A 17778-nucleotide genomic window follows, 5' to 3' on the forward strand; every position below is an offset into this window, starting at 1 on the left:
ATTCAACTGCCTTTTTTAGCATCGACCTTGTCTTATTGATTAGATTGATACAGTTGGTGCAGTAGATTGAAAAACCTCGAAACGAAATCTTTCTGATCCCTAGGGAAGACGGTCAAATTGGAAGAAAATCCATAGACTGACGACCCCATTGCCTGCATCCTGTAGAAGTATAAGATAACCAAAAGTTCAGCAAAATAAAGTCTCCACACTCACCGCCGTTTCACTCTGTTCCTTGCTTCCTAAACCTGCACCTGTAGTAGCTTATTGTTATCCTGGTTGTTTTGTTGCTATCAATATTAGTCCCATGTTTTGTTTCCTTGCATGCTTACTACTATAATCTATACTACTACTATTGTCATATCTACTTCTGGTGGTTCCCTCAAATTATGTATATCTACTATTGTCATATCTCTATTCACATGTAATCAAACATCTTTGTACTACTGCTGTTGTTGTATGGCAAACACCAGAGGCAAATCATATTTGTGATGCAGTTTCTGTAACTTGGCGTTTCTACATGGCTTGTTTATATTGGCAATTATACACTGATGATGATGTTTACCTGCATTGCTTAATTTTGTTTATCTTGATCTTGACGAAAAAAACATCACATGTTTATTTTCTGTCAAAGACATAACAAACATGTCTTTTTCATTGTTGAGCTTAATTATAGGCTCTTGTGCAGCAGCAACCGTTGATTTCAATTTCAGCTGATCAATCATCTGTCCTTGTGCAGCACAAGGGTTCCATGGGGATACAACAGCAGTAGGACGACCATTACTCCATCAATTGCAAGCTCCAGGTACTAATCCGACTCAGCTCTCTCCTGTAGTGCATCCATTACTCATACCCTTGCTGCCCCAAAATCTTGAGCGATGAGATAACATCATGGAGAGTGGGATTTTTTGTTTCCTATCTTAGCAATTGAGTTAAAGCAATGTAATATAAGTATGAGCACTCGGCTATTGTACAACTGTTTGCATATTTGTTTTGTATTTTTTTATAAATGATGATAGTTTGTGCAAGATGTTCACATGTTAATTTTTGTTGACTAAAATCTCTTATGCCCTTGACTTAGCTTGACCCAGAACAAATGCATACTAACCTTCACCTTGTTCTTTCTCTCGTAGACTCGAAGGAGGCTGTATGCAAGGCACCAAGGTGCATGGTGCTCGCAAGCGACGAACGGAGGCTGTTCGACATCGGCTACACAAACCACCATTGTGAGCTCCTCACTTTTCTATGATACAATCATGCTCTGTTTCATGGGTTAGTTAGGATTTTGATGCTTTTTGCGCCGTGGTTGAGTCCTTGCCGAGTGTTGTGTCAATGATCAACTACTGGTGCGTAATCTGGCTATTTTATTTGCTGCTGGTAATTAGTAGTATTAGAGTGCCGCTGGTTTATTAGGATGTGGCTAGAACCATTGGATGACTTCCTGTACATGTTATCCAGAATTAGTACTTGTCCCATTTTTTGTTTCCATGCTGGATATGTTATGGTTCAAGTGTCGATGATGTCTAGTAGATAGTTGGCTAGCTATTTACCTGCTGCTGATTGATGCTCTTGTGGTTAGCATTATACTCCTGGAATCATATTATATTATATCTAGTGTTCTTGTGGTTCTGTGAAGATGCATCACAAACATCTAGGTCATTGAAGTTGGCTGAATCTGTTGATTTATCATATATTTGGCCCATAAATCTACATTTCTATGAGATCTCTTTCAATAGTCTGTACACTAAACCTGGAGGTTTGCAAATCTACTCCAGGAATAATAGCGACTCTAATGCCGGTAGCCTATGTGTTCACTCTTTTACAGGAGCTCCAGGTCTATGAAATTTGAAGTTCGAAGCTGTATAGCCCTACTCAGCAAAGAGCCGTATAGACTGTAAATATTGTAATATTGTAATAGTAGGCATATTTGGGTTGTAATACACTATGTACAGATTGTGGTAGACTTAGTTGTATTTGGTAAACTATATTTGTACGACTTAGTTGTATTTGGTGAACTATATTTGTACTGTTCCGTCTGAAATATTGACTATGTATGTGATTTGAAAACGTGTGGAATGGAAACCTGACTCGTGGAACCCACTTATGAAAATAATTTGAGCAGTTTTGAAATTTTTGTCAAGTGGGCCCAATGTGTGAGATGATGACAAGTGGGACCAGCTCCAAAATATAATGGCCCAAACAATGTTAAAAGGCCCCGGCCCAAAAATAAATAAAAGGCTAAAATGGGCTTGGCCCGCTTAACTTACAGAAAAAATAAATATTAAAAAGGCTGAATTAATGGGCTCGGCCCATGTAAAACACCCAATTGGACCGGGCTGAATCTTGTGCCACATCAGCTTGCCACGCTGGATGCCTACGTGGCCTGCGGAGGTTGCTAGTGACCAAAACGCCACAGTGGACATTTTTTGGTCATAAACGTTTGTGACCATTCCAGAAGAAAGGTCGCTATAGTCAGTTTACGACGCCCAGCTTTTGACCTTATGTTTTTGGTCACAAAAAGGTCATAAATGGAAATTTGTGACCTTTCAGTGACCAATAGTGGTGGTCATAATTTGACATATTTCTTGTAGTGATGATGCTCACCGCCGTGCGTGAGTAATTCCATCATAGGCTTGCTGGACGGTGATGGGTTGGATGAGATTTATCATGTAATCGAGTTAGTTTTGTTAGGGTTTGATCCCTAGTATCCATTATGTTCTGAGATTGATGTTGCTATGACTTTGCTATGCTTCATGCTTGTCACTAGGGCCTGAGTGCCACGATTTCAGATCTGAACCTATTATGTTTTCATGAATATATGTGAGTTCTTGATCCGATCTTGCAAGTCTATAGTCACCTACTATGTGTTATGATCCGGCAACCCCGAAGTGACAATAATCGGGACCACTCCCGGTGATGACCATAGTTTGAGGAGTTCATGTATTCACTATGTGCTAATGCTTTGTTCCGGTTCTCTATTAAAAGGAGGCCTTAATATCCCTTAGTTTCCAATAGGACACCGCTGCCACGGGAGGGTAGGACAAAAGATGTCATGCAAGTTCTTTTCCATAAGCACGTATGACTATATACGGAATACATGCCTACATTACATTCATGAATTGGATCTAGTTCTGTGTCACCCTATGTTATGATTGTTACATGATGAACCGCATCCGGCATAATTATCCATCATGATCCGGTGCCTACGAGTTTTCCATATACTGGTTTATGCTTATTTACTTTTCCGCTGCCACTCTTACAATCACTACAAAATACCAAAAACATTACTTTTGTTGTCTTTACTTTTGTTGCCGCTACCACCACTATCATATTACTTTGCTACTAAACACTTTGCTGCAGATACTAAGTTTCCAGGTGTGGTTGAATTGACAACTCATCTGCTAATACTTGAGAATATTCTTTGGCTCCCCTTGTGTCGAATCAATAAATTTGGGTTGAATACTCTACCCTCGAAAGTTGTTGCGGTCCCCTATACTTGTGGGTTATCACTACACAACCTCTGCTTGCTACACAAACTGAGGAAACCAAAGAGGCAAAGCATTGTACTGCAGATGTCGACTTCGGGATATCTCATGGACCAGTTATACTCCTCGATGCTCATGTAGAATTAGCTTATTTTGCTCTCTACAATTGCATAATAGAACGGTTGAGCTAAACATCTCGCTGCTGATATTTTCAAATGTATTGCAACCACTGTACAACCCATCCATCGTAATTGATATGTTGAGACTGGATGGTTCATCCATAGTTCATGTTCTTAGTGGTGATCCATTAGCAGCAAACCTGGCCATGAGCAAAAGGGAGTCCAAGTAAATGCTTTACTTTAGTTCTTACACTTTAACGTAACTGCTATATCTTGCTTTACCTTGACAATCTCCAGCAATTAATTAGTATGTTATGTTATTATGCAAGGAATTTCTGCTGCTTGGTGTTTTTTTGGAATCCATCTCTAATGTTTTGTTGGTTGTGTCAGAAGGGATCAATGATTAATGAAGTTGCTTAGACTGCATTTCTCTTTTCTAGCATTTTTCCATGTGCCAAGGATCATATTTGATATTGTACTGAAATAATAGCGGAGTATTCTAATGAAAAGGCTAGCAATACTCATGGAAAACTCACTGCTCTTGTTCAATTTTATTTATGTAGTCAACATTTTGATCAAAGGATTCTCACATGTTAGAAAACTATACTCACATAAAACTGAGTATTGGTCTATGGAACTGGAGGCAGTGAGTTTTAATTCTTATGAATTAGTGTTTCTTTATTTATTTAGAGCTTCTATTCAGATCATTGACGTTTGCATATCCCCTGTTTGTAGTATCATTTTGTGTCTCATGTTATGACTGCCATTTTTTTCCTCTACAACGTGTAAATTTTGAATTCAGTTTACTGATCTTTGAAAGTCATGTATAACTTGGCAGAAATGTTATCCCTACAAATTTTCTCAAAAAAAATGTCATCCCTACAAATAAGAACACCCTCATTCTTTATTGTGCAGCAACCATGTTGACAAGCTGGCATCTCTTTATTCTATTCTGTTGACTTCATGTGGCATTATGTATGAAGCCCTTTAAGCACAAACCTTTCGACGCAAGGACCTTCATGGGATTTGGAGTGCTCGATGGCATCTTACTTGGACTTCTCAATCAGAGGCTAGATTTCAACTCTATTGGTTTCTATCAAGTAAGCATTGTTCTTTGTTTCTGTCTGAACTTACAGAAAATGAATAGTCAATTCTTTTTGGTGTTGGAGTTGCAACTGTGACTGAAATCCTAATTTCTAAAAATAAGGCTGAACCATGTATATATTTGCAGAGCAAGTCGAGCGCATTAGTTGGATCTAGCTTCTTGATATTGTAGAGGACTCGTCAAAAGGTTATCACCTATTCTATAATGTGGATCACATAAAAAAATAGAAATTTTAGTTTTTGAAAATAGATTGAACCATTTATATATTTTTGGATAACAATGTACCTCTAATATCTACGTATAACGATGGGCTAAAAAAGGATAACCTGATTAATGATGAGATGATCTGTTTTCTACAGCTTGAATTGGCAAAAAAATTGTAATCAATGTATGTCCCTGCATCTTAACAAGTCATCCATTAATCGCATGTAATGTGTTAGCCTTCCTTTTTATGTACTGGAGTTTTCTCTAGGTCACTGTACAAAATAGGCATCAATGAACTTTCGGACAGTACACTCACACTCATGATTCTATCTTCTTTAATACCTACTTGACGATTTTGACAGTTTATTACATATGTTTTGTGCAATTGTCAACTTCTATAATTTGAAGCTAATTGTATGTGTTCTGTTTCGGATGCTCTAATAGATATACAGGGTTCTCGGCTGGCTGGGAAGACATGACAAGAGGCACAGGTAAAATAGATCATCTCTTGTGACTCTCAAGATATGTATCCAGAGGGCAAGTCAGGTCTCGGAATGCCGACTAAATATTCCATGGCCTTTTTTTTCTTGCTAGGTGGATTACTACTTCCTTGGATGTTTTCAGGTTATTATTTCCTTGCTCCCCTTTGCCGGCAAGCATTCTCATCTTCTGGTTACTTGCATAAGATACAACATGCTAATGCTATCTTGGTTTGGTTTGCTCTTGCAGAAAATAAGTGAAATGTGCATACCGACAACATGGACGGCAGGTCTTGTGGCTCCCAGGGCCCTTAAGCCCCCACTAACCCTCTCTCAGTTTTGATCTCTCCTCTACTCTTCTGGTGAGTGGGAGAAGCATGTAGATATATTGAACTATATATTAGCTTTTGATTGGTGCCCATGAAGTACTTCGGAATTCATTATATAGTTGTGTCGATGAAGATGTCATAGATTTGTTAATATTGAAAACACAAAATTTTCATCTACCTTGTGTGCCATTGGTAAACATATTTTCCTATCTATTTCTATTCTTCACCTCTTTATATTTCAGGCTGGCGGTGAGAGCGGGTGTGAAACAGGAGAGGCAGCCATAGGAGGTATATGATAGCAAAAGAATTGCTCTATGGCAATGCTTTGACTCGGTGACCAGAGACTGACTGAGTGTGCTTGCAGTTTGACGTTGATTTTTTCTGGTATACATATAATTGGAGGTATATGATAGCAAAAGATAGCTGGTATACATGTAAATGGATTTTTTCTTAAATTATTGAAAGCTAGATAACTGGAGGTTGTGTATTATATAAATGATGTACTATTTGGTGTCACCAATAACTGGTCTCGTCTTGTCTCTGTAGGTAGGCGCCATGGACGCCACTCTTGTGCTCATCAAGGTCCGTTGCTCCTTGTTCCAGTCCCATGACAAGCACCAGCATCATCATGGTCTGCCCCCTCCAATCCTCTCTCGATTTCCTCTCTTTGCTTCCCTGACCACGTCTCATATATGTTGGGTCAAGGTTGGGTTGGTGCTACAGCGGCCAGCCACCAGGACGATGCTGACAGCCAAAGAAAGCTCCTTCCCCACCGCTGACAGCCGAAACCGCTCTTGTGCTCCTCAAGGTCACCACTCTAACCTCTGTGTTAACTCTGTCTGGTTCTAGGCCAATTAAGGTTTTTTGTTTTGTTTTTGCTTCCACTCTGTTTGATTTAAGCGTGGTGGTCAAATCCTCTTTAGATGTCCAGTTGAGACACCTACCCATTTCTTCTCTTTTTTCTCTTGAGAGGAGAGGAGAGGATGCTAACTAGCGAAGTACTCCCTCTGTAAACTAATATAAGAGTGTTTAGATCACTATTTTAGTGATCTAAACGCTCTTATATTAGTTTACGGAGGGAGTACTATACTACTACATTTCAAACCATAATAAGGTCCTTCGGTAAAAACAAAACAAGATTTACAGCGTCGCAGTAGCAAAATTCCAGCATCCACTAGCCACACAAAAAAGTATGTGTCCAATGATAATATAACGAGAGAGGAATTCAAGGATTAGTTTATTATTAACCTATGTAGTGTATGCACTGGTAGTTGATGGAGTTTCAAGCAACAAGCATGGCACCTTCTTCTTTCTATCATGTCACTTACCTGATAATTTGGTAATTCTCTCTATAATGTCATTCATATACCTGATAAAGCCAATTTCTTTGGGGCTCTCTGTCATTCATATGTTCAGTGATGCAATCTGAATTATCATGTAGAGGTTACTCCAGTCCTCACTATTCTTCAATTTGTCTCTGTTTAGTGTTTTACTTTTTTTATCAGTGGCATAATAGATACCCATATCTACATTTGTCTCTGTTTTCTGTCAGGTTAGTCAATGTATAGGACTGCACTTTTGTGTGTCCTTTCCTTCAAGCTGTCATTCAGGAGAAGAGAGGAGCGAGGCCTTGATCCAGACTCTGGAGGAGGAGGAGACGAGGAGCAACACCTATTTTTATTGTCCGTCAAGCCCCATTATACTTTGCGGTTCCAGCCACATAATCACTAACCTGAATGAGTAAGTAGACCATTATATATGATGGTCTTGCTTCCTTCTGTGATCATGTATCTATGTTAGATTCGGTGAGAAAAGATGGCTTCCAAGCAGAGGATGCGGCAATGTTGGCCATGTTTGGTTTTCATAAGCTAATAATCTATCCCTTCCTATCTACTTCCTTTGTGTACCACATTGTAACTAAGCACCTATGTACCAGTAGTAAAGACTTGGGTGTCTGAATATTCTCACAATAGTTGTCTCCCTCTCGCCCTTTGCACCATTGGTGCAACGAGTCATCTAGTTATACATAATATCTGGGGGTTCATAGTGCAACGAGGGTAAAAGGTCTTTAGTCTGCCGACCGATTACTCCCTTAAGAACGCTAGTGCTACCTCTTGAGCATGAGTTGGTTTTCCATTGAAGAAGAAAGGGTGATGCAACAAAGTAGCGTAAGTATTTCCCTCAGTTTTTGAGAACCAAGGTATCAATCCAGTAGGAGACTACACGCAAATCGCCTAGTACCTGCTGAAACAAATAAGAACCTTGCAACCAACGCGATAAAAGGGTTGTCAATCCCTTCACGGCCACTTGCAAAAGTGAGATCTGATAAAGATAGTAAGATAAATATTTTTGGTATTTTTGTAGTATAGATTGGAAAATAAAGATTGCAAAATAAATAGTAAACTAGAATTGTAGATTGGAAACTTATATGATGTAAAGTAGACCTGGGGGCCATAGGTTTCACTAGTGGCTTCTCTCAAGATAGCATGTATTATGGTGGGTGAACAAACTACTGCCGAGCAATTGATAGAAAAGCACATAGTTATGATGATATCTAAGGCAATGATCATGAATATAGGCATCACGTCTGTGACAAGTAGACCGAAATGATTCTGCATCTACTACTATTACTCCACACATCGACCGCTATCCAGCATGCACCTAGAGTATTAAGTTCATAAGAACGGAGTAACGCGTTAGACAAGATGACATGATGTAGAGGGATAAACTCAAGCAATATGATATAAACCCCATCTTTTTATCCTTGATGGCAACAATACAATACAATACAATACGTGTCGTTTCCCTTCCTGTCACTAGGATCGAGCATCGCAAGATTGAACCCAAAGCTAAGCACTTCTCCCATTGCAAGAAAGATCAATCTAGTAGGCCAAACTAAACTGATAATTTGAAGAGACTTGCAAAGATATCAAATCATGCGTATAATAATTCGGAGAAGAATCAAATAATATTCATAGATAATCAGATTGATAAACCCACAATTCATCGGATCTCGGCAAACACACCACAAAAAGAGTTACATCGAATAGATCTCCAAGAAGATCGAGGAGAACTTTGTATTGAGATCCAAAGAGAGATAAGAAGCCATCTAGCTAATAACTATGGACCAGAAGGTCTGTGGTAAACTACTCACACATCATCGGAGAGCCTATGGTGTTGATGTAGAAGCCCTCTGTGATCAAAGCCCCCTCCGGCAGATCGCTAGAAAAGGCCCCAAGATGGGATCTCACGGGTAAATAAGGTTGCGGCGGTGGAAAAGGTGTTTGATGGCTCTCCCCGAAGGTTTCAAGGTATAAGAGTATATATAGGCAAAAGAAGTAGGTCGGTGGAGCTGCGACGGGCCCACGAGGGTGGGGGGCGCGCCCACCCCTCTAGGGCACGCCCTCCTGCCTCATGGCTTCCTTGCTGCTTCCTTGACGTCCACTCCAGGTCTCCTGGATTGCATTTGTTCCAAAAAGATCCTCGCGAAGGTTTCATTCCGTTTGGATTCCATTTGATATTCCTTTTCTGTGAAACACTGGAATAGGGAAAACAGCAATTTACACTGGGCTTTCGATTAATAGGTTAGTCCCACAAATAATATAAAAAGGTATACTAAAGCCCATTAAACATCCAAAACAAATAATCTAATATCATGGGACAATAAAAAATTATAGATACGTTGGAGACGTATCAAGCATCCCCAAGCTTAATTCCTGCTCGTCCTCGAGTAGGTAAATGATAAAAACAGAATTTTTGATGTGGAATGCTACCTAACATAATTTTCAATGTAATTGTCTTTATTGTGGCATGAATGTTTATATCCAAAAGATTCAAGATAAAAGTTTAATATTGACATAAAAATAGTAATACTTCAAGCATGCTAACCAAGCAATTATGTCTTATCAAAATAACATAGCCAAAGAAAGCTTATCCCTACAAAATCATATAGTTTGGCCATGCTTCATTTTCGTCACACAAAATGCTCCCATCATGCATAACCCCGATGACAAGCCAAGCAATTGGTTCATACTTTTTAACGCGCTTTAGCCTTTTCAACCATTACGCAATACATGAGCGCAAGCCATGGATATAGCACTATCGATGGAATAGCATATGATGATGGGAGTTATGTGAGAAGACAAAAAAGGAGAAAGTCTCACATTGACCCGGCTAATCAATGGGCTATGGAGATGCCCATCAATTGATGTCAATGCGAGGAGTAGGGATTGCCATGCAACGGATGCACTAGAGCTACAAGTGTATGAAAGCTCATCAAAATAAACTAAGTGGGTGTGCATCCAACTTGCTTGCTCACGAAGATCTAGGGCATTTTGAGGAAGCCCATCATTGGAATATACAAGCCAAGTTCTATAATGAAAAATTCCCACTAGTATATGAAAGTGACAAAATAGGAAACTCTCTATCATGTAGACCATGGTGCTATTTTGAAGCACAAGTGCGGAAAAAGGATAGTAACATTGTCCCTTCTCTCTTTTTCTCTCATTTTTTGTTTGGTCTTCTTTGGCCTCTTTTTTTATTTGGGCTTCTTTGGCCTTTTTTTATTTCACCTCACATGGGACAATGCTCTAATAATGATGATCATCACACTTTTATTTTTTCATAACTCAATGTTACAACTCGATACTAGAACAAAAATATGACTCTATGTGAATGCCTCCGGTGGTGTACCGGGATATGCAATGAATCAAGAGCAACATGTATGAAAGAATTATGAAAGTGGCTTTGCCACAAATACGATGTCAACTACATGATCATGCAAAGCAATATGACAATGATGGAGCGTGTCATAATAAACGGAACGGTGGAAAGTTGCATGGCAATATATCTCGGAATGGCTACGGAAATGCCATAATAGGTAGGTATGGTGGCTGTTTTGAGGAAGATATAAGGAGTCTTATGTGTGATAGAGCGTATCGTATCACGGGGTTTGGATGCACCGGTGAAGTTTGCACCAACTCTCGAGGTGAGAAAGGGCAATGCACGGTACCGTAGAGGCTAGCAAATTGCGGAAAGGTAAGAGTGAGTATGATCCATGGACTCACATTAGTCATAAAGAACTCATATAATTATTGCAAAAGTTTATTAGCCCTCGAAGAAAAGTACTACTACGCATACCCCTAGAGGGATAGATTGGCAGGAAAAGACCATCGCTCGTCCCCGACCCCCACTCATAAGGAAAGCACTCAAAGAACACCCCATGCTTCACATTTGTCACACAACGTTTACCATACGTGCATGCTACGGGACTTGCCAACTTTAACACAAGTATTTCTCAATTTCACAATTTCCCAACTACCATGACTCTAACATTACCACCTTTATATCTCAAAACATCTATCAAGTATCATAGTATTCAATGCAATCTATATGAAAGTTTTTATCATACCTAACTTGAATGCCTATCATATTAGGACTAATTTTACAGCCAAAGTAAATTACCATGCTGTTCTAAAATACTCTCAAAATAATATAAGTGAAGCATGAGAGATCAATTATTTCTACAAAATAAAACCACCACCGTGCTCTAAAAAATATAAGTGAAGCACTAGAGCAAAATTATCTAGCTCAAAAGATATGAGTGAAGCACATAGAGTATTCTAATAACTTCTAATTCATGTGTGTCTCTCCCAAAAGGTATGTACAGCAAGGATGATTATGGTAAACTAAAAAGAAAAGACTCAAATCATACAAGACACTCCAAGGAAAGCACATATCATGTGGTGAATAAAAATATAGCCTCAAGTAAAGTTACCGATAGACGAAGGCGAAAGAGGGGATGCCTTCCAGGGCATCCCCAAGCTTAGGATTTTGTTTGTCCTTGAATTTTACCTTGGGGTGCCTTGGGCATCCCCAAGCTTAGGCTCTTGCCACTCCTTATTCCATAATCCATCAAATCTTTACCCAAAAACTTGAAAACTTCACAACACAAAACTCAACAGAAAATCTCATGAGCTCCGTTAGTATAAGAAAACAAACCACCACATTAAGGTACTATAATGAACTCATTATTTATGTATATTGGTGTTAAACCTACTGTATTCCAACTTCTCTATGGTTCATACCCCCCGATACTAGCCATAGATTCATCAAAATAAGCAAACTACACACGAAAAACAGAATCTGTCAAAAATAGAACAATCTGTAGCAATCTATAGGTTTCGAATATTTCTGTAACTCCAAAAATTCTACCAAATTAGGACGACCAGGGTAATTTTTATATTAATATCCTGCAGTTGTAATTGGTATTTTATCGCTCACTGGTAAAAAAATGAAAATTATTCTCGTGAGCGCATACTTTCTGTTTTTTCAGCAAGATCAAACAACAATCATCCAAGAAAATCCTAAAGGCTTTACTTGGCACAAACACTAATTAAAGCATAAATAACACAATCATAATAGAGGATAGATGATTTATTTATTACTAAACAGGAACAAAAATATAATTGGGTTGCCTCCCAACAAGCGCTATCGTTTAACGCCCCTAGCTAGGCATAAAAACAAGAAGAGATCTAGGTATTGCCATCTTTGGTGTTTATCTTTTTAATGGAGTTATGTTTGGATCTGGGAGGTTCCTTACGTTTCCCTTCATGATCGGAGATATTTAGATCCAGAGCATCCAACCGCTTATTGTAGAGTGTAATCAACATATTCATGCGGTTAAGATTTCCACCAACATTTTTAAGAGGTTCAATAAATTTTTTCAATTCGCATAATTTCTCTAAGATTTGGGTTCCTTCTTGCGTAAGGTGAAGTCCCTTTTGTGCGGGAAGTACTCCTACTATCCCCTCTATAATTTCATAAGCAATACTAGGGTCAACTTCAATAAAGGTCCCTTTGGCGGAAAAATCAAGGAGTTGTCTATGGGGTATGGTAAGCCCAACATAGAAATTGCGAAGTAAAATCTTGAAATCTCCCTCTATGGTGCAACTATGATAAGATTCTACCATCCTATACCAAGCATATTTTAAGTTTTCTCCTTGTCTTTGTTTAAAGTTGAGAACTTCAAAATCAGGAGTACTAACAGTGATAGAAGGACTAGCCATAACAGCAAAATAAACGATCTAACAGATGGACACACAAGAAGCAAGCGAAAAGAGACGAACAAAAAAGGGCAAATAAAACGGCAAAGGTGAAATGGGGGGAGAGGAAAATGAGAGGAAAATGGCAAATAATCTAATATGAGGGATAAGAGTTTGTGATGGGTACTTGGTATGTCTTGACTTGTGCGTAGATCTCCCCGGCAATGGCGCCAAGAATCCTTCTTGCTACCTCTTGAGCATGCTTTGGTTTTCCCTTGAAGAGGAAAGGGTGATGCAGCAAAGTAGCGTAAGTATTTCCCTCAGTTTTTTAGAACCAAGGTATCAATCCAGTAGGAGACTACACGCAAATCGCTTAGTACCTGCACAAACAAATAAGAACCTTCCAACCAACGCGATAAAGGGGTTGTCAATCCCTTCACGGCCACTTGCAAAGGTGAGATCTGATAAAGATAGTAGGATAAATATTTTTGGTATTTTTGTGGTATATATTGGAAAATAAAGACTGCAAAATAAATAGAAAACTAGAATTGTAGATTGGAAACTTATATGATGTAAAGTAGACCCCGGGGCCATAGGTTTCACTAGTGGCTTCTCTCAAGATAGCATGTATTACGGTGGGTGAACAAATTACTGTCGAGCAATTGATAGAAAAGCGCATAGTTATGATGATATCTAAGGCAATGATCACGAATATAGGCATCACGTCCGTGACAAGTAGACCGAAACGATTTTGCATCTACTACTATTACTCCACACATCGACCGCTATCGAGCATGCATCTAGAGTATTAAGTTCATAAGAACGGAGTAATGCATTAGGCAAGATGACATGATGTAGAGGGGTAAACTCAAGCAATATGATATAAACCCCATCTTTTTATCCTCGATGGCAAGAATACAATACGTGTCGTTTCCCTTTCTGTCACTGGGATCGAGCACCGCAAGATTGAACCCAAAGCTAAGCACTTCTCCCATTGCAAGAAAGATCAATCTAGTAGGCCAAACTAAACCGATAATTCGAAGAGACTTGCAAAGATATCAAATCATGCATATAAGAATTCAGAGAAGAATCAAATAACATTCATAGATAATCAAATTGATAAACCCACAATTCATCGGATCTTGGCAAACACACCGCAAAAAGAGTTACATCGAGTAGATCTCCAAGAAGATCAAGGAGAACTTTCTATTGAGATGCAAAGAGAGAGAGAAGAAGCCATCCAGCTAATAACTATGGACCCGAAGGTCTATGGTAAACTACTCACACATCATCGGAGAGGCTATGGTGTTGATGTAGAAGCCCTTCAAGATTGAATACCCCTCCAGCAGATCGCCGGAAAAGGCCCCAAGATGGGATCTCACGGGTACGGAAGGTTGCGGCGGTGGAAAAGGTGTTTCGTGGCTCTCCATGAAGGTTTCAAGGTATAAGAGTATATATAGGCGAAAGAAGTAGGTCGGTGGAGCTGCGAGGGGCCCACTAGGGTGGGGGCGCGCCCTCCTCCCTCGTGGCTTCCTGGCTGCTTCCTTAACGTCCACTCCAAGTCTCATGGATTGTGTTTATTCCAAAAATGATTCTCGCGAAGGTTTCATTCCGTTTGGATTCCGTTTGATATTCCTTCTCTGCCAAACACTGAAATAGGCAAAAAAACAACAATTTGCACTAGGCTTTGGGTTAATAGGTTAGTCCCAAAAATAATATAAAAAGGTATAATAAATCCCATTAAACATCCAAAACAGATAATATAATAGCATGGAAGAATAAAAAATTATAGATACGTTGGAGACGTATCAGCTAGCTTTCGGCTTCACCCAGTCTGAGGTACAAGTCTGGATGACCCGACTGTAACAATCACAGAGGTGCTCCCTTTATGCCCTAGCCGAACTAACGGAACATAGGGCATAAGCACAGGAGCCAGGCAACCCATCTTGGCAAAAACTTAAGTCATAAAGGTGCATATCATGGCAAAGAAAAGGTATATATGATAAGAGGACATATATGTGGCGAGCTTGATGCTCGGAAAATGATAATAAGCTTCTGTAAAACAAGCCCCCAGGTGTTATGGGTGTATACATTTAAGGATGTGTACCTCATAAGTGTGCGTTCTAGCCACACAAGAGCTATAAAGCTAAAGAAAAAGATTTAAAGAGAGAGAAAATTAAAACAGGAGAAAAAAGAAAACGCACAATGAGTCCGGCTATAGGCGTAGAATCTCCGGAGTTTGGCGGCATTCCACGGGTTCGGCTTTAAGCGATTATCCGATGGGTCACGCAGACGGTACGCACCTCCAGCTAGAACTTCATCTATAATGAAGGGACCTTCCCACATGGGCTTGAGTTTATCCTTTTTCTTTTTTGGCAAGCGTAGAACGAGTTCACCAACATTGTAAGTCCTGGCCCGCACCTCTCTGCTTTGGTATCTGCGAGCTTGTTGTTGATAGAATGCGGAACAGGCTTTTGCAACATCGCGCTCCTACTCCAGGGCATCTAGACTGTCCTACCGATCTAGTTTGGCTTCTCTCTCTTCGGACATGCGCACTCGAGGTGAGTCATGAATAATGTCGCAGGGCAAAACAGCCTCCGCGTCGTACACCATGGAAAATGGTGTGTAACCAGTAGTGCGATTGGGTGTGGTCCGTAGCCCCCACAGTACGGAGTCGATCTCCTCGACATAGTGTTTGTCTGACTCTTTTAAAGATCGTACTAGTCTAGACTTAATGCCGCCCATGATAAGACCATTAGCTCGTTCGACTTGACCATTTGTTTGGGGGTGATAGACGGAGGCGTAATCGAGCTTGATGCCCAGGTTATCACACCATGTTTTCACTCCGTTGGCTATAAAATTGGAGCCGTTATCGGTGATGATGTTGTGTGGGACACCATAATGGTGTACGGCACCGGATATAAAATCTATCACCGGTCTGGCTTCGGCCGTTCTAACTGGCTTGGCCTCTATCCACTTAGTGAATTTATCTACCATGACCAGTAGATATTTTTTCTTATGGCTTCCCCCTTTAAGGGGTCCGACCATATCTAGCCCCCAGATATCCGCCACTTGATTACTTTCTTGAGCCACATGATGAAACTCGAGTCCCTCGAACCGAGCTGATATTTTGAGTACGACGTTATGATAGGCCGCCATCTTCGGATCTTTAGCATCAAAGTCTCTGTTTATTTGGGATATTGCGAGGTTTGAATCCTCACGCACCTCTAGGCGTTGTATGCCCATAGAGACAGCCATCCGAAGACCGTGCAATAAGGCCTCGTATTCGGCCGCGTTATTGGAGTCTGTGTATAATATTTGGAGTACATACTGGACTGTGTGTCTCCTGTGGGCGATGTTAAGACAACACCCGCTCCTAAACCGGCCAGCATTTTGGAGCCATCGAAGTGCATGACCCATCTGGAATATGTACCGTACTCTTTAGGGAGTTCGTCTTCTGTCCATTCGGCAACAAAGTCGGCCAATACTTGGGATTCAATGGCTCGGCGTGGTTTGTATGTGATATCAAATGGCAAGAGCTCAATGGCCCACTTGGCAATCCGGCCAGTAGTGTTGCGGTTGTTTATTATGTCATTGAGTGGTACTTCAGAAGCCACTGTGATCAAGCACTCTTGAAAGTAGTGCCGTAGCTTCCGGGATGCCATGAAAACCGCATATGCTATCTTTTCTTAATGACGGTACCGGGATTTGCATGGTGTGAGGATAGTGGATACATAGATACCGGTTTCTAAAGTGGCAATTTATGTCCGTCCTCCTCTCGTTCGACGACGAGCACCGCACTCACCACCTAGTATGTTGCAGAGATGTATAATAACATGGGTTCGCCAATGTTCGGCGCGGCCAGGGTTGGGTTGCCTGCTGAAAGAGCTTTTATTTCTTCCAATCCGGCCATTGCCGCGTCCGTCCACTCGAAGTTGTCGGTGCGTCGGAGTAGGCGGTATAGTGGCAATGCTTTTTCTCCTAATCTGGAGATAAAGCGGCTTAAAGCTGCCACGCATCCGGCTAGTTTTTGGACCTGTTTAAGGTCTGTTGGTGTAGCCAATTGTGACAAAGCTCGGATTTTGGCTTGGTTTGCCTCAATTCCTCTATTGGAAATGATGAAGCCCAACAGTTTTCCGGCGGGGACGCCGAAGACGCACTTTTCCGGATTGAGCCTGATGTCATATGCACGGAGGTTGTCAAATGTTAGACGCGGGTCGTCTACGAGTGACTCGACATGCATAGTTTTGATGATGACGTCATCCACATATGCTTCGACCGTCTTGTCGATTTGTTTCTCCAAGCATGTTTGAATCATGCGTTGGTAGGTGGCACCGACGTTTTTCAGTCCGAAGGGCATAGTGTTGAAGCAGAAAGGACCATATGGGATAATGAACGCTGTTGCGGCTTGATCAGATTCCTTCATTTTGATTTGATGGTATCCGGAGTATGCGTCGAGGAAACACAGTGAGTCGTGTCCTGCGGTAGCGTCAATGATCTAATCGATGCGGGGAGGGGGAAGGGGTCCTTAGGGCAGGCCTTGTTGAGGTCTTTGAAATTGACACACAGGTGCCAGGATTTATCCTTCTTTGGTACCATCACCAGGTTTGCTAGCCAGTCTGGATGTTTTATTTCTCCGATGAACCCAACCTCAATTAACTTGGCTAGCTCCTCCCCCATAGCTTGTAGTTTGGGTTCGAAAAAGCACCGCAGTGTTTGCTTGACCGGCTTGTATCCCTTCAATATATTGAGGCTGTGTTCGGCCAACCTGCATGGGATTCCTGGCATGTCAGAAGGGTGCCAGGAGAATATGTCCCAGTTCTCGCGTAGGAATGCGCGTAATGCGGCGTCGATTGTAGGGTCCAGCTATGCCCCGATGGAAGCTGTCTTCTTGGGGTCCGTCGGGTGAACTTGAAATTTGACTATTTTGCCTGCTGGTTTGAAGGAGGTGGATTTGGGGCACTTATCGAGGATTACGTCGTCCCTGTCTGCCGTGGAGCATAGTGCGGTCAATTCT

General features: G+C 40.8%; 1 long non-coding RNA gene across 1 annotated transcript; it reads left to right on the forward strand.

Annotated features, from left to right (window-relative positions):
• The first annotated feature begins 739 nt into the window (after positions 1-739).
• Positions 740-2064, forward strand: LOC125508859. Its single transcript, XR_007283856.1, has 3 exons — positions 740-802; positions 1131-1223; positions 1823-2064. It is a non-coding gene; the product is annotated as an uncharacterized LOC125508859 (long non-coding RNA).
• Positions 2065-17778: the final 15714 nt, after the last annotated feature.

Source organism: Triticum urartu, chromosome 1 (assembly GCF_003073215.2).
Source record: "Triticum urartu cultivar G1812 chromosome 1, Tu2.1, whole genome shotgun sequence".
In the NCBI taxonomy this organism is placed as follows: Eukaryota; Viridiplantae; Streptophyta; class Magnoliopsida; order Poales; family Poaceae; genus Triticum; species Triticum urartu.